This window comes from Tenrec ecaudatus, chromosome 1 (assembly GCF_050624435.1).
Source record: "Tenrec ecaudatus isolate mTenEca1 chromosome 1, mTenEca1.hap1, whole genome shotgun sequence".
NCBI classification, from domain to species: Eukaryota; Metazoa; Chordata; class Mammalia; order Afrosoricida; family Tenrecidae; genus Tenrec; species Tenrec ecaudatus.
Genome location: NC_134530.1, coordinates 102,814,804 through 102,838,697, shown reverse-complemented (window position 1 = coordinate 102,838,697; position 23,894 = coordinate 102,814,804). Strand labels below are relative to the sequence as shown.

Here is a 23,894-nt window from a genome sequence, read left to right as displayed (position 1 = left end):
GGTTCTACTCTGTATTTATTATGTATAAAAGAGTGTTTCAAATTATGTATTATTTATTTATTTTTAACATAGTTTGGACCCCCCTTAAAGTCATGGTTTTTCTTAGCCATGTAGTATAACTGAGCACACCCATGGTTGTATGCCCTTTGGGAGAAACGGTGGTATCAGTGAAGCAGAAACTGTAAATTATTTATGCACACCATCCTGAATCAAACAGAGAGCTACACGGAGTAGGAAGGACATACAGAAAAGGTGTTCCCTATACTTACCTGGCAGGGGAGATACCACGATCAGGAAGGTGGTTTTCCCGGGGCGAGGCTCATCCATTGCACTCCGGGTGTGCTGACCCCGGCGATTTCCCCAAATGTAGGAAACTCGACCGCATAATTTATGGTAGTGAGGGATTGGGTTTACACTATCCCCAGGGGAAAAATAGAAAGGAAAAGGCTTTCCCTAAGAACTGATAGTAAATTGATCTTTGTGAAAACATTAGCAGTCTCTTGAGTGCTCAAATACAAACGTGGCTAAGAGAACACACAAAGTCACGACTCTCTGAGGTGTTTCGCTTATTAGAGAAAATGACTGAGAATTTTCTAAAGTTGCCAAAAGACATGAATTCACTGGTTCACAAAACCTTCTGAACTTTAAGAAGGATTGCTAAAAATAAATTCTCATCTGGGTCGATTCTACTAATTCAGGTGAAAAACAAAGAAAAAAGTTTAAGTAGCCGAAGAAGACCAGGGGCACTTTTCTTTATGGAAATAACAACAAGACTAAGAACAAACACAGCAATGGGAAAAACCTCAACTCACTGCCACCGCGTTGACTCCAACTCATGGCGCTCCAAAGAACGAGTGAGAACATAGACACTGCAATCCTTACAGAGTAGAAAGCCTTTTCTTTTTCCCATGCCGCGACTGGTAGTTTCTAACTGCTCCCAACGCACACTCACGATGCCACCTGGGCTGCATATGGGTATCATAGAAAGGGAAAGAAAAAAAATGCTGAAAGACAATAGCTGTCAAGCAAAAATTCTATCCCTAATGAAAATATCCTCCAAGAATGAGAATTAAATAAAGATATGTTCAGAAGAACAAAAGCTGAGGTTACCAGCAAATGTACCCTAAAACAAATAATAAAAATATACTTCCTCTAAAATATAAGAAATTCAGAAGAGACTGTACAATAATGAGACTGTAAATATCTGGATAATTCTAAAACAACTACTTTATAAAACAATACAAATGATGTGAAATATTCAAAATATGCAGAATCAAAATACACAGGACAACTATGTCATGAATATCAGAAAAGAAATCGATGAGCTGAAATGTTTTAAGGTATTTTCAATAGCTGAATGCAATGTAAAAATAACATTAGGCTTAAATTCTGTTAGTCTGGGTTTACTAAGAAACAAATTATCATATCTGTACAAAAAGAGCTTTATATACAAGAGCAATTGAATATTGAGAAAACATCCCAGCCCAGTCCAGATCAAGTTCAGAAGTCTGATATTAGCCCATATATCTGATACTAATCTATAAATTCCTCTTCAGACTTATGAAACACATGCATTGATGAAGATTGCAGGAAGATCAAAGGCCAGTGGGTGAATGGTTTAGTGGATCCAGTGGCGGTGGAAGCCTCTCAGTGCTGGCGTGGGCTCCATGTGGCTCCTCCAGCTTCAGGGCTTTGGCTGCATCAGTGGAGCTCCATCAGGCTTGTCGCAGTAATGCATCCAGGGAGTGAGAGTGTGTCCCGCCCCAGCGAGCTATTTATCTCCTTAACGTCTCCAAATGAGGTCATCATAACCTGATTGACAGGTTAGACTCCACCCCTTCACTCTTAAGCGCCTGAAATTGACAACAGAATATGTAACTACCACATCAACTAATCAAAGCTTCAAACTTCCAAAGTAACCATTATGAGAATGCTGACGGAATATATAAAATAAAAACGGGCAAACATAGTACCATCAAGTCAATTCCAACTTATAAAGATTCCAAATATGACTTCTGAGACTTTTAATTTTTATGAAGACAGCCTAATATTTTTCCTAAGAAAGGTCTGGAAAATTTAAACTTCCAACCTTATAGCTAGTAATCCAATGCCTAACCAGGTCCTTAAGGACCAAGAAATAGAGGAGGCAATTAAATAATAAATAATGCTAAATCAAAACAGAAAAAGGCAGGAAAGAGAAACTAAAAGACTATAGAACTAAGAAGATTAAAAATATAATGCAGGAAGGTGGTAGATTTAAACACACATATACATCAGCAACTATACCAAATTTAAATTCATCAAATGCCATGTAAAATGCAAACTTGACAGACAATAATAATGTAATAAAGCAACCATTTGGTGCTCGCAAGAAACTCATCTAAAGTGTAAGAATATAGAAAAATGAAGAAAAACTATGAAAAAAATCACAGTGACATTACCCAACTTCCAATTAGTGTAGATATATTAACATTTAGGTCAATTATACTTTGAAGGAAGCATAAACCCCACTAGAAGCAAGGAAGAAGTTTTAATAATGATTGCTTAATCTCACCCCAGAATGGATCTACACTTTTCCATATCCAGATTTAAAATACATAATCCCAAGTAAAATAAATGAATCCACAGCACAGAACAGAAAGTGCATCCAAAGACTATAGGAAGACAGAAATAATTAAGTCGAGCACAAAATCAAGGTGAAGTGCTGGCCGGGTCCTAGCCAACCTGCTGATGGGACTAAGAGCGGTCTCAGAAGACAGAGCTGCTAACACTGCACAGACTTGAAAATCAAGGGAAGGGCATTCAGGCTGAGGACAAATATGTGCTAGAGGTTCACTAGCGAAGACAGTATCAGGCACTCAAGAAATGAGATTCACATGGTAGACCAAACTTTTGAGACGTCTAGGTTGGACAGGGGTCCTGGTAGCACAATGGTCAAGCCCTAGTCATGCAACTGAAATTGGTGGTTCTAGCCCACCATTTGCTCCATGAGAGAAAGAGCTGGCTGTCAACCTCTGTAAAGCTAGAAACTTTAGCTGCAGAAATCCTACTCTCTACTATAGGGTCACTATCCACTACATTGACTCAATGGCAGTTAGGTTTTGGGTTTTTTGTAGGCTGGAGTACCCTTATGAGCAACAGGTTGGACTGCTAACCTCAAGGTTGGCAGGTTCAAACCCACAAGTGGCTGCCTGCCCCTCTAAAGATATTCGGCTGTGGGGACCATATATATAATCGCGATGAGCCGGAATCAATTAAATGGCACTCGGTTTTTTGGTTTGATTGCTCTTACTCAGTTCAAGTTAGAACACAGATGTTCAACTTCTGAATCTACATCAAGCAATGCAGTTTCTTATCAGTAGATGCATGTGGCCCTTATTTCTCCAATATGATTATGCATAAGTAGATGCTATGTGCTACGTGACTTACAATACTCAAAGCAGCAGAAAGTCGTGTATTTGCTACACTCCCACCATCTTTCACATGTCATTCCTAATTCACTAACATCTAGCTTAATGACAAAGGGCTTGTTTAATCATGTGCTCACAGTAATGCACAGTAAGTGATCCCACAAACTCTGTAGAGAGTGAACTTTCCTTTTAAAAATCATTACCTTTGGGTCAGAGTTGGCTCAGTAATTGTCTCCGAATCATTTGTGTGTGTGTGTTCTACTTTCAGTGTCCTAATTAATTCCCTATTCAGTAGAACTGGGTGATTCATTAACTGTCCTCCCACCACCTCACCTGCTTTCCCCACGTTGACTCAGATTTTACTCCCTCCATCCTTTACAGTGAACAGTGATCTCAATAAGTAATATAAATAAGTGAGAGATATTTGGGTATTAAATATTCCCTGTTCCTCACACTTGATTACTATAAATTCCAGCTCGCTTGGGCAGTATTCCTTGGCTGTACAAGTGGTTAAAGCAAAGCATAGCAATTTTCCGTTGATTCAAGCAAGTTAATAAAGCCTTTACCAGATCTTAACCTCAGTGTAGACTTTGTGTCATGGTATTACCCTGATCATTTGATGATAAAGCTTATGTTTACTGCTAGTAGTAAAAGGGATCAGATGAAAGTGGTTAGATTAAGTTTATTTAGCACTGAAAATAGACTATTCCAGCAGAACAAAGTCCTGCTGGTATGAGACCCACATATTTCACCATTTTTTTGAACTGGAGCTAGCTATTTGTTTTTAAGCAGCACATTAATGTGAGAGGCACTGAACAAAATATGTTGAACTCTAGCTCTTCCTTTTGAGTTATTGCCTAATCATTGTTCACTATATGAACAAATAAGGAAAAGTTAAATAATTCATAAATAACGTTTGAGGGAGGCATGGTTCAAAAAGAGCAAAGCTCATTTTCTCATTTCCTGTAAAAGATTTCTAAAGCATATGCCTTAAAGAAATAAAATACTAACAAGAAATATTCTGGATTGCAGACCACTTTTTATCCTAAGTCCTTAGATGTTTTCCTCAAGAACTGCATCAAGGTTATTTCAAGGTTACTAGTCACACTTTGACACCTGTGCTCTTCTCGTTTTCTTAGCCATTCTCTCTGAGCTAGAGCTTTTTCTGGTCAAATTGGAAAATGTCCTTCTCACCTTCTATTTCTGCTAGTTCATACAGACTCTTGGATCCCTCCCCCCTTTCCTCTATATTCAACTTGTCACAAATGCATTTTGAGAAATATTTTGCTGCTTTGGTTGACTGCATACAATCTGCCTGATCAAAGCAAAGACTTGCTCCCAGTAAGAGGCATAGAGCTTAGCTTATTTTTCCTTTCCAACACTGTACAATATCACAGAAATATTTGTCAATAAATTGTCCATTATCAGTTGCACAGAGCTATGCAATCTGTTGTGGTCTGGACATTTCTTCCTAAAGGATGTTTTAAAATCCGTGGTGAATTCTTAAAATGATCCAAATGCATTTTTCAGCTAAACGCTTTCTACAAACACTTTTGTTGCTTATTTGTGACACATAAAACCCGCCACCATTATTTCAACAGTGTTGTGCGCCTACTTCCCCTGCAGCAAACAAACTACTCTCCAAAGCTGAAGCTCTTTGCGGGTTTGTTTAAAACATTGTTTGTTCAGAGCAATGTACTTAAGCATTTTTAATACAGGGTCTAGCATCACATTGTCAGTGAGCTCACGGTGCTATAAAACCATAACACATTATCAACCTCATTTACTTTGTGGAATAGTTTTCTTTATAATTATAAAATTATTGTGGAGTCTGGTTCATGGGTAATTCATTTAAATCTTGGGATTTAATTATAAGTACCACTTACTTGAAATTTAAAATTCAGTCATTCATAAAAAAAGTGGAATATGATTTTATCATTTAAAAAACCCACTTTATTGTGCATAAACATCATTACAGGGTTATGCTTTCTTTTCCAATGCTTACTTCTTTGGATGTAGCTAATTAAATTTTTAATACCTTCGAGATACAGTGGGTTCTGTGGGCCAAAGGAGGTTTTTGCAGGGTTTCCCTGTGCCCACAAAAGTTTTGTGTATCCTGCACTACAGTCTATTAAGTGTGCAATTACAGATGAAAAATGTGAAATATTGTGAGAATTACCAAACTGTAAAAGAGATACTAAGTAAACACATGCCACTGAGGGGGCAGAAATGGAGCCAGTAGACTTGCTTTCAACACAAGGTTACCACAAGCCTTCAGTTTGTAATAATAATAATTATTATTATTTTCAAAAGCAAATATCTAGAAGGCCTACAAAGTGAAACACAATAAAATGAGATATACCTGTAAAATTTGATTTCAAATTGGCAACTCTCCTACTTTCATGTTTGTGCTTTTTACTTAAAGGATGATTGTTTAGTCTTACAAATATATATGAAAAACATGTAATTTGTGATCAACTATCAAGTTTAGTAGCATGATTCAATGACACTCTAGACTTTCCAAATAGTTACTTAAAAAAAAAAAGTTCAGCTGTGATTGTAGACAAAGTCAATATACTTTGGCTCAGATATGGGTTAAAAATTATAAAGGATGAAAAGTCATTTTTATTAGTATCAATAACTGAATTTACAGTTCATTTTTAAATCAGAATATTGTGGAACTTTTTGAGTCTCAAAACTCAAATTGATACATTCCTTGGACTTCTCCCCCAGTAAGACAAATGTCATCCTCAGTAAACATTTCGTTCATGTACTTAAAAGTATCTTTTTAAAATTCAACAGGTGTGAGTAAACTGCAAGGGCAGTGTATGCTTTCCTATTCCTGAACTCGCAGAGCTAAAGGAGGCATGGTTCATGAGGAATAGGAAATTCAAGGCAAGCTGCAACACAACACAAGTTGCCCTTGGAAATGAATTACAGCCAGCGAGTGGGATTTGTGCTGATGCGCTCCAATATCGCTTCTTCTCGTGGGGCAGGGGCTGTCTCACGTTCTCAGTAGTGCTTCCCTTTTTGCTCTCTCTTAAATGGAAGATTCACGGAAAGAGACACTATATATGGATGATTTATTGTGCTCTAGAAAAGGTCACGTTTGGAGTAAATTACTATTTTTTTTATTCCTGAGCATGCACCATTTAAACAGTTTCAACTAATGTTCACATAACCATTTAAGAATCCAATTTTAGCAGCCTTTTAACAAGTACTTATATCAAAAAGAACATGTCTCAATTTGTACTGATTTGCATACAAATGTTTTGGTTTTAAGAATTCAGATTTTGTTTCCTAGTTGGAATTCCTCTCCTAAGCTTTGCCATCACTCCTTCTTTTCTTTCCAATTGCTTAGATTTGGACTTTTTATAAATAAGGAATGAGGTTCTTCTGGTTCCTCTACTGCTCTGTCACTTGCTTTCTTTTTCCCATAAACTTCTCAAGCCAGTCCTGATCACTCAGAATGCCCCTCTCAGATGTTCTTTGGTACTTTGGCACTAATTTAAAGAGATGTTGTATTTTATTGCCCTCCCTGCAAGCAATAACTTGTCTAATGTCTTAGGCTGGGTTCACTAAAGAAGCAAAAGCAATTCTACCCTGTCCTATAGGATCACTATGAGTCAGCATAGACTCAATGGCAGTGAGGTTTTTTTGGGGGGGATATACATGGTAAATATATGTATTTGGTAAGTACCTATTCATATATAGGTATTTACCTATGTATATAAAGAAAGAGACAGAGCAAAACCGAGAAAGAGCAAAATATATTTATATCAAGAAAAGTGCACATATTTGTAGAAGCAGGTAAGTGTAAATCTAGGCAGGTTCCATGTCCATGGCTCCGTGTTCAGTTGGAGGATTCTTTTGACTCCAATGGCTGAAGGAGCTGATGAATCCAAAATCAGCAAGCATTCCACAGGCTGATGGCTGCAGAAAATAATGAATCCTGGGTCCGCTGTTCAGGCTTGCGACTGCAGAGGTGAATGACTCCCAAGAGGGCAGATCAAGTGGCGAGCTGTTAACTAGTCACAGAATAGACAGACAAGATGGTTGGCCATTGACTTAAGTCCAAAGAACCGTAGGTGTAGAATCAAGACCCAGCAAGAAACAAGCAAGAGTTTGTGCAGTGTTCACTTCTCTGCGAAGCAGCCACACCCCGGGAACTGTCTGTTCAATTGACGGCATCCGATTTGACACTTGAGTAAAAATGTTACCTACACCCGAATCCTCTTTAAAGGAATTGGCTGTGATTGCAAGTATCAGGTAAATACTTGGGGGATTACTAGGTGTTAACTTCCAAACAGCTGCAAATCTTGGACCTGCCAAGCTGAAACAAAGCTTTAACTATCGCACCTCCAGAAATTAAATGCGCAGCCAATGAATGAATCCATGCCTATTCGTAGTGATGCTACGGGGCACAGTAGAACTACCCTGAGCGTTTCTGACATTCTAACCCTTTAGGGAGTAGAGCGTGCCTGCTTTCTCCCTCAAGAAGCTGGCAGGGATGAACTAGTGACCTTGAAGTTAGCTGCCCAACTTGTACCCACTAGACCACCAGGGCTACTACCTCATTAGGGAGATGTAATTCAGTTTCCATCAAAATGGTGCTAAAATTCAAAATTGAAAATAAATTTTGGGGTGTTTTTCTTTCTTGCTAGCATAAACCCAAAACCTGAATCCAACAACTTGTTTTTTTAATTCTGAACCTGACCTAAAATAAATAAATAAATGTGTAGCTTGTTTTGGCTCTTCTTTTTGGCTCAATGATAATTTTTAAGTAGTAACATGAACATTCGACCTTCTATGCTTGAATTGCATCTGGCATCTATGTATGCCAAATGTGTCTCTGACGCGTGGCTAGTAAGGGCCCAGGCATTGCTTCTGGGCTCGCTGCCGTGACGCCAGAGCTACAGGAGAGGAATAGCTATTTAAGTTGATTCGCAGCTCAGTTAGGACTTGCTCTCCATGCTCTGTGCTTGGCCCCTCCCACAGCAAGGTGAATTGTGCCTGTGGGGGATGTGGGAATGTTCGGCAATGGAGCGCAGTCATCGTTATACATCTGAGAGATTTGGTTAAGCTGTATGGAGTTCTGAACAGATTTCATGTGAATGGGAATTGGCTAGGTAAGTCTAAACACGTTAAATGTACATTATTCAAATTTGTAAGTTTATTTTTAATTCAAAAAACAGAAAATTCATGTAATTTGTTGTATATTTCAATCTTGTATTCAATCTCAAATTAAATACATTATCTATCACACATTATGTGTGTTAAAAATAACATTTATCTCACAAACTGAAATGTTCAAAATCAGCAACTAGCAGGAAAAAAGTTTATGATTCAATTGTTATATATCTTTATTGTAACTGAAAACAAGTTGATGGCTTCACTAGGAAGTGATATTTTTCTTCACAAAATTCTGGATAAATGTAAAGTGGAACTTTTGAATGGAATGAACTGGCAAACCTGGATGAGGAATGGCATGGGGTCCACATCCGACCTTCTCTGGCCACACAAAAGGGGAGGATAATCCATCTCCACCACTGCACAAGTAGGATTCCCATAAAGCAGCGCTCTAGGATGCCAGCACTTACAACGTCCTTTACCTGATTCCATACTAACTATCCATCCCCAGACATCTGCTTCTCTGCTGAGTTTGATGCTCTGTTGCATAGCCACACAGGGCTCACAGGCAATTCTCATGCTTATGGGAGTTTACTAAAGAAGTTGACATAGTACATTGTCAGCATCAGAAAGCATTAAGGATATGCTTGTCTTATCAGCAGGATCTCTTTTCAGCCATGTGTTAGGCATGTCTTTTGGGTCCTCAGCCTCTCATGCATGTGTTCCTTGGCCTACTTACCTGCCCCTGTGCAGGCAAGTGCTAGCACCCTCCTGGAGAGCTGTAAATGCCCACAGGGCACCACCCTTTGCCGGCTATCCTCCTCCCTAGCAGACTCGGCCTTTCTTGCTCTTTGTGCAGAGAAGACCCCCACTCTAGCTCATGGCTTGGTGCTGGGCGGTCTGGTGCTTTTGCTCTATGCACCCCACAGGCAGTACCCAGCAGGCACTCCGCTTGTGGCTCTTTCTTGATGGTCACAAGATTCCTCTTTCAATTTCTGAGATCGCTCACTTATATACTGAGTGGAACACAAAACCCACCAATCCCCTCTAATAGTTCCAACCGAATAGAGGGGCTAGACCCTCACACATCAGCAGCCACATCAGTGCCCTGTATGCATAGCTCCACACAATCATTTGATGGGAGTTACACCAACTAGAGGTAGAGAAGGTCCATATCCAGCAAATTCATGTCACCATAACCGTACATGTAAAATTGAAGTTATTCTGTTTATTGTTTTTTTCTAATATATATACTGACAATATATGGATAAAAACATGATAATAGGTACTGATTCTAATTCATTTCTGAAAATGTATTTATGCATTGGCACTCTCTAAGTATTATTTATGAATTTTATTATGATGTAATATAGGGATAATAAAATACCGTATGTACTCAAGTATAAGCCGAGTTTTTCAGCACAAAAAATGTGCTGAAAATTGGGGTTCGGCTTATACACAGGTCAGTGGTACCCCAGCGAGGTGTAACATCTCACTGCCCGCCCTCTACCCCACCTCCCCCCACCCGGAGGTATCGGGACAAGCGCCCGTTTTCTCCCAGGTGATTGCCATTTCTCCGCTGTTCATTCAAAGCCCCACTGACACTGCAGGGCTTTGAATGGTTGTTTACTCACATCTAATTAATCAGAGCCATCCTATGACGTGGACAGCTCCAATTTGCAGAAGCACCTGTAGTGATTCACTTACTCCGGCAGCTGAACTGGTAAGGATGTGTCTGTGGCTGCGCTCCTTCTCTCCCCTCTGGTCTCTGTGTTAATTCACATTCTGCATCCCTCACCCACACAGACTTACCCCACTCCTCCTGGCTAATATGTCACGGGGGGGGGGGGGGCATTACCATGAAAGTTCTTTTTCAAAGTCTTGTTTTTTTTATCCTATTAGAAATGGATACTCTTGAACCAAAACAAAAACGCCAGTCACATGAGGCTGGTTTCTAAATGAAGGTTGTGTCAAGAGCAGAAGAGAGCAATAACAGTCATGCAAGTAGATAATTCTGTGTTGACAAAAAGCAAGTGAGGTAGTGACGGAAAAATGAAGGCTGACTTGGAACAGATTCCAAAAGCTAAAAAAGTTCGTCTAGGTTTTACGTCTTTTTATGGGGTTCTAGAGAGTGGATTGCATAAGTGGGTTATGGAGTGTCGTCAAAATGGTTACTGCGTAACACCCATGGGAATCCACATACGTGCTCTACAAATGGCTAAGGATGACAAATATAAAACACCAGGCATTGAAAAATATGCTGCATCAGCAGGATGGTGTGCCCACTTCATGAATAGGTTTGGCCTACTATGTTTGAGACAAAGAACAAAGATTTGCCAGAAATTGCCACAAGACTTTGAAGAAAAAATTATGTCGTTCTAATCATTTATTAAAAAACAAAGAAGGATTTATAATTATGACCTGGCAGATATTGGAAATCTGGATGAAACTGCCATGACTTTTGATCTTCCAAGCAACAGAACTGTGGCAAGTTTAGGAGAAAAAAACATTTTTCTCAAAACCACAGGAAATGAAAAAAAACCCAACACTTTACAGTTGTTCTGTCATGTTTGGCTAATGGAACTGAGCTGCATCCTGTCATTATTTTTAAAAGAAAGACCTTGCCTAAAAAGATCAATTTCCCACCAAGAATTACTGTGCGTGCACATGTTAAAGACTGAATTGATGAAGATGGAACCAATAAATGGCTGGAAGAAATTTGGAACCAACGACCAGGAACAGCCTTAAAGAAAAAGCCATCGTTACTTGTTTGGGATATGTTCAGAGCCCACCTATCAGGTGACATACAAAAATTGGCAAAATCTAGTAAAGTTACTTTAGCCGTTATTCCAGGTGGGCTTACATCTGTACTGCAGCCTCTGGATGTATCTTTGAATACGCCTTTTAAAGACCTTGTGCGAAGAATGTGGCATGAATGGATGTCATCTGGTCAAGCCCGACTAACAAAAGAAGGAAATCTCATGAAGCGTGACATAGAGTTAATCGCAAAGTGGGTTCGAGATTCATGGGAAGACATTCCAGAAGACATGGTGCGACGTGCCTTACAGAAAGGTAGTATTAGTAATGCTATGGATGGCAGTGAAGACTGCGCTTTGTATGACAATGACAGCAGTGATGGTGATGATGGTGATCTCAGTGAGGACAGCGTCTATGATGACCTCACACCAGCTGAAGCTCTGCATTAGGATATGGATGATGAGGAGGAATCCAGTTATGAAGGATTTTAACTCTTAATATTTTAGCTTGGTTGCTGATTGAGTTCAGGGAATAATACTCCTAAGGTATCATTTTTGATACCTTATTGTTTTTGTTGAACTTATTTTCCACTTACTGTGCTGGTTTACTAATGTCAAATGACTTTTCCTTTTATTTATGTTTTTTAGTTAAAATAAATATTTAAATACATTACCCCACTGATGTCTCAATTTTTAGTATTTTATTTTCATTTTTTTATAATTGAAACTTACCAATAGCTTCTGTATTTTCCACCTTAGGCTTATACTCGAGTCAATCAGTTTTTCTGGTTTCCCAGATAATAATTAGGTACCTCGGTTTATACTCGAGTCAGCTTATATTTAAGTATATAAGGTATGTCATAATGTGTGGTAGTTACATAATCTGGAGTCAATTTGAGGATTCAGAATATAGGGGTGGTGTCTAGCCTGTCATAGCCGGTCATAGTCAATGAGGTTTCTATGTGGGCATGGCTTTCCCCTGAGGATTCTGGGAACTCCTGCATTCCTCCTTGGAGACTACAGATACTCACTCTCTCTCTGCTCCCTCTCTGTGAGACATCCCTGTGGAGAAGAGATATGGAGAGAGGCTGATGGAGCCAGACATCTGGAGCCAGATAAGCCACCTTGAGACCCCTGCCAGCACTGAGATGCTTACAATGCCACTAGATCCACAAGACTTCCCACCCACTGGCCTGTGATCCTCCTGCATTCAGCATCATTGCATGTGTTTCATGAGTCTGAAGAAGAATTTATAGATTGGTATCAGACATATGGGTTAATATCAGACTGATGGACTAGATCTGCACTGGGCTGGGATATTTTCTCAATCTTCAATTGCTCTTCTATATAAAGCTTTTTTTCTTATACACATGTGAGTGTCTATACATTTGCTTCTCTAGTCTGCCCAGATTAACACATAATGTTAATATTATTTCTTCCTCTTGAATTGTATTATGGGATAAACCAGAGGAAAAGCCATGTTCACAATTTGTCACATAGAAAAAACTTGTAATTGAAAGCAAATGTAAAATTTGTCACAAATTTATAGTTGGATACCATGCACCAAATTTAGAGCTGCATCTGAAATGTCACTCTATGCCGAAATACAGTGAAAAGGAAGATGACAAAGAGTGTACAGAAATTGTCAGAATGTTCTGAATGAGCAACAACAAAACAACTAGATAAGTTTACACTAGCCTTAAACTGAAACCAGTAAACAGATCATTCAAGATGCATTTGTTGAATAGTTCCTGTGGATAGTTGTTCATTTGAGGTCATTGAAAATTCAGGAGTCTGTAAAATTTTAAATCCAATTAGTGCGTCAATTGGTCAAAACTTTTTAATTAACTCAGAGAATAGTAGGGAAATGATACCCCCATTTTCCTTAAAACTTAGCTCCCAAATTAATAGTATTATAGAAAAATGATTATTCTCTTTGAAAGTGAGTGGTGCCTGCAGATTGAGTCAGTCAGTTCTAGGAAGTAACATTCGTTTGCACAAGATGGGAGGATGCCGCTATTGACAATGGGACAGGAAGAATGAAAAGAAAGACACACACAGGTCTCCACATGCAAAGCTCTGTGCATCAAACTTTAAATTATTACAGTGTAATTCACAGCAGTTTTTCTGTGACCACAAATAAGTATTTTAATATGATTGGATTTTATAAGATGCTCATAAATTATAATGAAACTGAATGGCTAGTCTCAGGGCCAAATTTTATTTATAGGAACTGACTCAGAGTGCTCTGATTTGCAGACATAAACCATCACAGAGTATGGGGAAAGCAACATTTATAAGAGAAGACTGATTGGCATAAAGATTGATGCCCACACATTTAAATTGGTTATTAAAGATAAAATAAAGGATGATGAACTGTAATAATCTTTAACTTGTTTGAGTACTCTGTATCCCAGCATTGCCTCCTTTATTTTGGGGAAGTCATTTGAGGGGCCCTGGTGGCGTAGTGGGCTATGCATTGGGCTGCTAACCATGAGGTCAGTAATACGAAGACACCAGAGGCTCTGAGACAGCAAGATGAAACTGCCTGCCCCTCTAAAAGCCGCCGTCTTGGAATCTCATAGAAGCGGTTCTGCAATTTCCCCAGGGTTGCCCTGAGTCAAAACTGAATCTATGGCAGTGAGTTTGGGTGTTTTGGTTTTGCCCTGGAATGATTAACACGATGGGACAGTAGTATATACACTATGTTAGAAAGCATACTAATGTGGTTGTTAGGTGCTATTGAGCAGCTCACAGATACCTTATGTACAACAGAGTCAAATGCTGCCTGGTCCTTGTGCCATCTTCACGAGTGTCCTTTGAGCAGCACTCCATTTGGCTGATGGTCTTCCTCTTTCTGCTGACACGTTGCTGCCCCAGGCCTGATGTCTTTCTCTAGGGACTGGTCTCTTCTGATAACGTGACAAGATGATCATCCTTAACAGGGTTCAAAATTCTCTGCTATGTATTAGCTGACATATATGCAAAATGGTATCTTTGGAATAACAAACTGGGATATGTCCATTTTTTAGATCATTTTATTTGGGGCTCTTACAGTTCTTAAAACAATCCATACATCCATTGTGTCAACCACATTTGTGCATATGTTGCCATTGTTCTTTACAAAACATTTTCTTTCTACTTGAGTGTTTAGTATCAGTTCCACATTATTTTTCTCCCTCTCCCACCCTCCCACACTCATAAAGCCTCAATGAATTATAAATTATTATTATTTTCATATTTTACACCATTTTGAAACTTTAAGACCTTTAATGAAAGTTACAATAACATTTCCAAAGTTAACAATGAACAGTTAACTATAAATGTTGTTTTGGGTATATGGGTAGAAATCAAGGTAAATTTTAAAAGTTTTAATAATATTCTTGATGTTATAATAATATTCTTATAAATATATTGATGTTACAATAAAAGTTATCATTGGAAATTATCATATATTAAGAGTTTCTCTAGATCCTCTTTACCAAATTCTAGTGAGTTCTAAATTTAAGATAAAGACCCATTAGTTTAAAAGAGCATGTGGACACATGGACTAAGCTTCTGCTGAATCCCCTGGGACCATGACTAGGCCTTGCCGTTGAGTAGAGTGCTTTGCAAAGCAGATTACTGCAGATATACTTAGATGAGAATGTAACACTAAATCTCTTGTCTCCCTTTTGACCCATTTTAAATTTGTCTATTTTTTAATATTTTCTACTTTCTTTTCTATCTAGATTTTTCTGTTTTCCTTTGTAACTGCTCATTTTTGTATGTTTTCCTGTATTATGAAATCTCCAAATTCCAGATCACTGTCATTGAGTCAATACTGACTCATCGTGATCCCTGTGGGTTTCTGAGACTGACTTGTCTAGGGAGTAGAAAGCCCAGTCTTTCTCTCATGCAGCTGCTGGTGGTTTCGAACTGCCGACCAGAGAGATCACAAACCAATGTGTCATCACTACTCCATCAGGGCTCCTACAGGCACTAATTGAATTAATGATTTATCATGGGTATAAGAGAGGAAATTGGTGAGAAAAGGGAGCTAATAACAATAAATATAAGAAAGAAGAAAATGTTTTTAAAGGGATTTTGGTAACAATTACACAACTCTTGCTAATGTGATGGAACTATTGAATTGCATAATATGTGCACTGCATGCCAGTGCAACATTTTTTAAAACACATTTGGGAAATGATAGACAATCTGAAGAGGGGCAATACTGAAGGGGTTAACAATGAGCAAACACTCTAGTTTCAAATGATGATAGTGTGATGGAATTTTTTCTCAAAATGAAAGAAAAAAGTAATGTGGAAATCAATTACTATGCTGTTCACATTTATAGTATATTAATAAGCTTTCTCTACATTAATAAGTTTTCATGTTATACAAAGTGTTGAGGGAGAAATGCTCTACTTTTTCAGAAGATATTTGGGAAGAAATTATTCACAATATTCCATAGTAAGAAATGGCCGTGGTAGCTTCAGATGCATCAGATACTCAGGTAAATCCTGAAAAAAAACAAAACAAAACGTGTTAAGGTTTGAAATTCATCTTGTGGGTAGCTTAAATGAAAAAAAAAAATGATATCCAAAAGGTCACTATGAGGATGTGGTCAAAAGGGTAGATGTCACCTTCCTCGATGCCAGTCACTGGTGTGGCTTTTACTGTCAGGTCACTTTATCAATAGAATGTTGCTTGCAAAAGTTCAACATGGCTGTGCTGCAGCAGATCAGCCTAAAATTAACCTGTCTTGTCTCTCATGACTTTTTTTTTCCAGTTTCTCCCAGTGGGCCTTCAGTGCACTACTCTATCCTTTCCTCTTGGAGCTCAGGGTTTCAGGATTATCATGTCTCTTTTCCTTTGATCTCTCTTATCTTTGTAGGAAAAAATAAACCTTTGGTGAAACAAAATGATAATACAAGGTTCAAAGTCCTACTCCCATCCCAGTTATTTTTACATCTGTAGCAATTGTACTTTCACCCCCAAATTGATTCAAATTATTCTCATGGTTCTTAATTAATGTTAGCCCTCCACTTCCAAATTATATAATCAGCATCCCACAAATTAAGTTTAGCATGGTACTCCTTATTTCCAGTAATATTTTGACCAAATAATGCACCAATATATTTAAGCAGAGCAAGCACAAACATCGCATTAGCAAGACAACTGTTTTCAAGGCAAATGTGAGTGGGAAACGGTCATTTGATACATACGTTGCCTTTGAGGTATACAGGGAGTGTCGGGGAACTAAAAAAAAAAAAAAGAGATCTGCTATGGCATCTTCCAGAGTTGAGTTTTTATAAGAGGGGCTAAAAACAACAACACCCTCCACAACACACACAGTTCGATTTTAAAATGTTTTTGAGCCTTATATATTAGGTAGTTGTTCAAGTGTTTTGCTTTACCCATCAAATCTTGACCTTTAGACCAAGGATAGTGGAGGTCACATCTCACTCATATTAGACTCACCCAACTGTTTCTTTTCTGATTTTTGTTCACAAATCATCATTCTCACTGTTGTCTGTGCTGCACTCACATAAGTCTGACTTAATAATAACAAAAGCTTCCAATAAGTCCTAGAGAGCATGCCTTAAATTTGTTTTCAGGTGACTGGAGACACAGAACACATTTCCCCCTCATCTCAAATAACAATTTGGAGCCACTGCACTTCATCGTGTTTGAGGAGAGAGGCCTTTATCCGGACATAAACCACAGACAAGGTGATCGTACGCCCCTGCAGTGAAGTGAAAGTGGACTTTCTGTCTGCATGAATCAGGTTCACTGCTCAGCAACATGGTGATGGCTTACAGATGGACTGCTTCTAAGCCAACCAGGAGCACCCATGGTCGAAAAAGTAAAACCCCACTTTCAGTGAGAGATTTTGTGAATGTAGCACAATCTCTCTGCATTCATATGAAAACCAAGCTTGCGCCTAATGGACATTCCCATTAGGGGCCTTTTTTTTCCATGCTGATAAGCTTTGGAGAGCTGGGAATCAGGAGTCCTCTGGATGCAAATGATTTATGAAGGTTAATTCTTTAGAGGAGGGCTAATTCTACAGTGTGTTTTGTTCGAGGTCATCCAGCACCCTTTCAATTCTATGTGTGTGTTAATTGCAGCAATTTGAATTTTTTTATTTAAATTGCTATCAAAATTGTAGCAATTATAACAGCATGAACTGTTTCTGTTTGCTTTTTTTCTCTGCTGCATATGCCATTTTGGACTCCACCAGGTTAACTTTATTAGCGCTATAATTTACTCCTCCACTTTTATATCTGAGGTGTTGGAGTGAGTATTCATGTCAGCAACATAAGATTGGCTTCTTTGGCACAGAGCCCGCTCTGTGGCACATAACGCCACAGCTGTCATCAAAAGGCACAGGCAGTTTTCTGTCCATCATTATCTATCACAATCGCTGTATTTAAAAAGTTAACGCCTTGAATGAGAGGGGTTAAAGCACACATTCTATACCTAAGTCTTCATTAAGGGCAGCTTGACCTCTGTACTTTAAGTGTTGTGAAGAATACAAAGTAGAAGGGACTTGTTAGGAGCATAGAAGTTTTGATAGAAAACTCTCGCACTCAATTTTCACAGACAGACTTCTTCATGGCGCTTATTTAGGCGCTTATTTAGAAGTTAATAAACTCTATCTCCTGTCACCTTTCCCAAACATATTAAACTCAATTCCTTAATTATAGATTTGAAGAAAAGTTATATCCTCCCACATGAGGTAGTGAGTTGCTAACTGCAAGGTCAGCAGTTCCAACAAGCAGCCCCTGCAGAGGAGAAAGACGAGGCTTTCTATTTCTACAGCAGTTAGAGTCTCGAAGCCCACGGCGGCCGTTCTTCTCTATTCCATAGCGTCACTCGGAGTGGAAATCGACTGGATCGTAGCGAGTTGGTTTTGAGTTATAACTGTGCATCTGAACTTGAGGTCAGGGTGACTTCCGTCAAGGACTTCTCTCTGCTAAAAGCACCCAATTTTCTTCCTCAAATATAATATTATCTTTCTGTTCCAAAGACCAAAACTTGAAGAACCAGCACTTTCATTTCTAGTGACTTATCCTTAGTAGTATAGCAAAAATTCAAATATTTTTCCAAAACGTGTGAGGAGCACTGTCATCTAGGGTTAAATGAATCAACAATGGATAGTCTTAATCAACAATGGGTAGCCTTAGTCAGCAATGGATAGCCTTAGTCAACAATGGCTCATCTTGGATCCATGACCTTGGTGGTGTCTTATCTTTACAAAGGGGAATGATAACCAGATACCCTTTCTAATCTCTCTTGTCTTGTTCACCCATGGATGCTTCATGACGTCTTAAATTTTCCAGTCTTCACAGTTTTTATTTTGTCTCTGTTTATTTCATAGTACTTGGTGATGAATATCCGTAGAAAACTTGTTACATTTTTAAGACTAAGAACACTTTAAGACTAGCAGAATATTTAATATTTAAACTTAATATGCCAAAAACTTTTTTACATTGTGACCTTTTAAATAGAATCCTAAACTGTAAATGTGATTATGCAACAAATATATCAAAAATATAAATTTATCTATTAAACAGAAGTAGTCTTTCTTCACAAGCTTCTTGTCATAACCTATTACTGTAAGGAAATAACATGGTTAATGTTTATGTCAATTCCCGAATGCCACCAATTCCAATCTCTACCAAACTTTCTGTAGCAACAGTGTAGACACAACTCTAGAGATCCAATCTGTAAAATGTGTCCCTGTTGATAATCACTGTTTGACACTCTAAAGATTAGTTTACTATGAAAATGAATCTTAAGAGACTAGACCAGACAAGGCATGATTCATGATTCTGAAATGAAATGCCACATTGTTTCAGCGATTGCAATTAACTTTTCCATCGTGTCAACCATCTGCAAGTTTGAGGTCACATGGTACGTGGCTCTGACCTTGATATAATTGATTACAGTTAGAGGAGCAGAAGGTTCCGAAGATGAAGTGAGCGCGTCATCAACTGTGAGAAAATAAATGTTTGCTTATTCAACCCACCCACTTGTGATGTCTCTATTACCACGGCACGAATGAGCTGGTGGACGTGGGCAGCTTCTTTAACAGATGCCTAAAATGTGGAAGTCGTTTTGGGTAGAAGCTGTAATGGCATAGTGGGTTATTCAATTAGCAGTTCAAGTCAACCAGGTATTCCATTCAAAGTCCACCAGGAACAATGAGACATTCTGCTCCCATAGATTTACATCCTCAAAATTATGCTAAGCGAAGTAAGCCAAGCACAAAACAACAAGTACAACATGAGTCCACTGAGGTAAACTCCCACAGCAAAAGGGGCTTAGGGGAAGCTATTGGATGCATCCATTCCCTAGGCAAGGTTCAGGCTCTCTGGCAGGGTCTGACCCACTAAAAACGTGTGAGGAGCCAACTAAAAAGGAGGCTGGTGGGGAGGACATGGGTAGCGGAGGAACAGAGCACTAACCCACCCAAGGAGAGGGTATTGTTTTTATCTCCACAGGAAAGGGAGCGAGGGACACACTGGCATGAAGCAGCAAACCAACAGAGAAATCTGAGGGCAGGCCCTCCCCTCAGCTACGTGGAACCCCCTTCCCAGAAAAAGGAACTACAGAAGACAGCTCGGGGAGAGGGCTGCATCTGCTTGGAACACAAGGGAGCAAACTAAGAGGGAGGGACAGAGAAACAGATCTGGGAATGCAACCTGGCCCACCAAGCTCTGAGGGCCATATTCCTGCCCAGAGCAGCCAATGCACATAGAGGACCATAGGGCCGGCCCCACCAGGAGACATGGCGTTCCCCCAACTGACCCACAGCACTACGGGGGACCATGCTGCAGACACAGTGCGGCAATTGTGCCCCATCTGAACCCACCCCACCAGGGCGAAACTCAAAGGGTAGGGAACCGAGCAACAAGGAGAGTAAAGCAATGAGGACCTAGAGAAACTCCTAAAGTAGTCTTCGGGGGCAGCACATGGCACCTCATACGACTCAACCGGAAAATACTCAAAAAGGTCAACAGACCTGGAACTAGTTATAGGACATGGATAGCGGGGTACAGGGGCAGAGGGGAACATTTTCTTTTTTGTTGCTTTTGTTTCTGGTTTTTCGTGTCTATCCAGATAAGATTGGCAGGATAAACAATGTCAAGGAGACAATAACGGGACCGATGGTTCCTGGGGAACCTAGGGGAGGGGGACGGGGGGAATGGAAGGGAGGAGCCAACAAAAGCAGGGACAAGGGAACAAGTGATCTAAAATGATGGCAAGGAGGGCGTAGGATGGCTGGTGGGTCTTGATCAAATGCAATGTAGCCAAGAGGAATTTAATGAAAACCAAATGAATGTCTATCACAGCGGTTCTCAACCTGTTGGTCTCGCCCCTTTGCAGGGGTCAAACGACTCTTTCACAGGGGTCATTCAATTTATAACAGAAGCAATATTATAATTATAAAGTAGCAACAAATATAATTTTATGGTTGCGGGGTCACCACAATATGAGGAACTGTATTAAAGGGTCGCGGCATTAGGAAGGTTGAGAACCACTGGTCTAACATGACAGTGGGGCAAGAGGAAAGTAAAAAGAAATAGAGGCAAGAACTAGGAGGCAAAGGATACTTATAAAGGTATAAATGTAGGCACATACATATTTAAATATATTTATATATAATGATAGGGACATATATCTATGCACATATATTATATGTTAAGTATTAAGGTAGCAGATAGATATTAGGCCTCTGCTCAAGTACTCAGTCAACATAAGAACAAAGTTCTAATAACCTGTCAGTCTGTGATACTCACCTCCCCAACATGATCACTGAAGACAAAATTGGTACAGAGGCAAATGTGATGAAGAAAACTGATGATGCCTGGAAATCCAAAGATATAGCATCTAGGGTCTTAAAAGGCTTGAAGACAAGTGGCCATCTAGCTGAAAACAACAAAGCCCACATAGAAGAAGGACACCAGCTGGTGTGATCATGATCAAGTAACAGGCCTTAGAAGACCCTGAAAAACAAACATATCAACTTGAATAAGGGGCAAGGGGACCGAGTGGAGACCCAAAGCTCATTCTTAGACAATTGGACATCACCTCACAGAAGGGTCACAAGAAAGGGACGAGCTGGCCAGGGTGTAGTATAGCACCAACAAAACATACAACCTTCTTCTACTTCTTTAATGCTCCCTCCCCCACTATCATGACCCTAATTCTACTTTACAAATCCAGCTAGACCAGAGCATGTACACAAGTACAGATAAGAGCTCTCAACATAGGGGATCCAGGCATATAAACCCCTCAGAAACAATAACGGGAGCAGCAATACCATGAATCCAGGAAGAAGGTGAGGGGAAAATGGGGGTATCGATCACAATGATCAACCACCACCAACCCACCCACCCCACCCAACCCCACCAGCAAAGGGGGACAGACAACAGAAATGGGATGAAGGGAGGCAGTGGTCAGTGTAAGATATGAAAATAATAATAAATTTTAAAGTATTAAGGAATCATAAGAGAGGGTCATAGAGGAAGGAGAAAAAATGCAGAGTTTATACCAAAGGCTCAAGTAGAAAGAAAATATTTTGAAAAGGATTGTGGCAGCATATGTACAAATGGATTGTTATAAGAGCTATCAGCACCCAATAAAATGATTAAAAAGAAAATAAAGACTTACATCCTCAGAAACCATAAAGGGCTGTTCTACTCTGCTCTACAGGGGATGGTATGGCTCTAAATCAACTCAATGGCAGTGAATTTATCAGCGGAAGCCTGGTTGCCGTGGAGAAACTGCTCAGAGTATTACAGAGGTCAAAGGCAATTCTGGGGAGGGCTCAGAAGAAAGAGAGGGGCCCTATAGTAGGAGTCTCTATCATTTTGAAGAAAACTTAAGGTTCCAGCAACAGAATGCTGCTTGGTAGTGCATGTGACATGGCTTATTGACGAACCTTTAAAGAAATGATAACTTGTGATTGGAGGAAGAGCTTTATGCAGTGGTACAGAGCTTGTTTGAATTATGCTTAGTGGTTCCTGGAAGGTAGAACTTGTACGTGATGAACTTAGGTATTTAGCCGAGGAAATCTCTAAGCAAATTCCTAAAGTGACCATATGGTTCCACATTGCCACTGATAGTAAAATCCGTGACGAAAAATAGTCTTGAAAAATGAACCGTAAAGACTTCCAGTAAAGATGGTGATGTAGACAGGCAAATGAGACAATCCCTCTCAACAAAGATCTGAAGAAAGATACAGGGCCCTGAATCTCTGAGGAAAAAGGAATAAATGATAAATGGGTTGAACACCAGCAACACAGGAGGCTAGGTGACTGAATCATCCACCTGTGGGGTTCTGTTGCTCCCTGGTTGAGGGAGGGGTTTGGGCCCCAAATTCACTCACATACTTCATGGGGGCTGAAGAACTCTGCCCACGCAGATGGAGCTCATGGAAGAACCAGTGGTACAGTAGGACATACACATTCGTATGATCCACATTCAGCCCATGCTGACGTGGGACTACTTGTTGAGCAGAAAGGTAAGCATATTCATGGGATCCAAAGCCCCAAACCTGGTCAAGTCAATATGGGGCTACTTTATGAACTGGTGGAATGGTGGGGCACATGCAGTAGAGGTCTCCAGGGCCATGGACCCAGCACTTCCAACTTGGGCTGTTTTTGATCTGATGGAGCACGCTTTGAGGCCTCTGAGGACCGTGTCTGGTAGAGCTGGCTTAGGGCTGTTTCATATACTGATGGAGTAATGCCATAGGTAGAGGGATCGAGCATATTTAGGAGCCCAGCCCCTTGTGTGTTTTTTATTTCCTTTTTATTTGTTTGTAATCAAACAGGCGGCTATCTAGCAAGGAAGCAACAAAGTCCACGTGAAATAAGCACACCAGCCTGTGTGATCATGAGGTGTCAAACGGGAAAAGGTATCAGAAGTTCAAAAACAAGCAACCAAAAGGATGTGAAGGGGTGGAGATATAGTAGAGACCCAAAATCCACCTGCAAGATAATTGGACAGTCCAAGTAGCTAAGGAAAATGTAAAAATGTTGACGTGAAATTGCTAAACAGATCATTACAAAGGGAATCTGAGAAGACAAAGTCAAATGTTAACATGAAATGTGCAAAGACATAGAAAACAAATAAAGGAAGAACACATTCAGCATATTTTTAACAGAAGAATCTCAAGAACTACTTCAAGCCTTGAATTACAATATTGAAAAATTCTGTGGGCATGCATCAAAACAATGCATGAATTCTTCAGCGAACTCTTCCTCCAAGGCGGTGAGCCAAGTCCTTCTTCATTTTCTGCTGTTAGTCGGGAAGCACCTATTCAATGTGGGTGACTCTGGTGGCATTGGCTATACCAGTGACATTGCTTGCAGCATCACAGCAATACAAAAGCTACCGCAATACGATAAATTGACAGACAAGATCTCATAACTGGACCAATAATAACATTATGATAAATGGGGAAAAGGTTGAAGTTTTCACAAATTTTGCCTGTCTTGGAGCCGCAATCAATGCTCGTGGGAGCAGCAGTCAAGAGATCAAAAGTATTGCGTTAGATAAATGTGCTGCATACGCCCTCTTGAGAGTATTGAACAGC

At 39.6% G+C, this 23,894-nt stretch overlaps 1 non-coding gene across 1 annotated transcript; it reads left to right on the top strand.

The window, feature by feature from the left end:
- Positions 1-261: 261 nt before the first annotated feature.
- Positions 262-425, top strand: LOC142437950 (U1 spliceosomal RNA). Its single transcript, XR_012782448.1, has one exon. It is a non-coding gene; the product is annotated as a U1 spliceosomal RNA (small nuclear RNA).
- Positions 426-23,894: the final 23,469 nt, after the last annotated feature.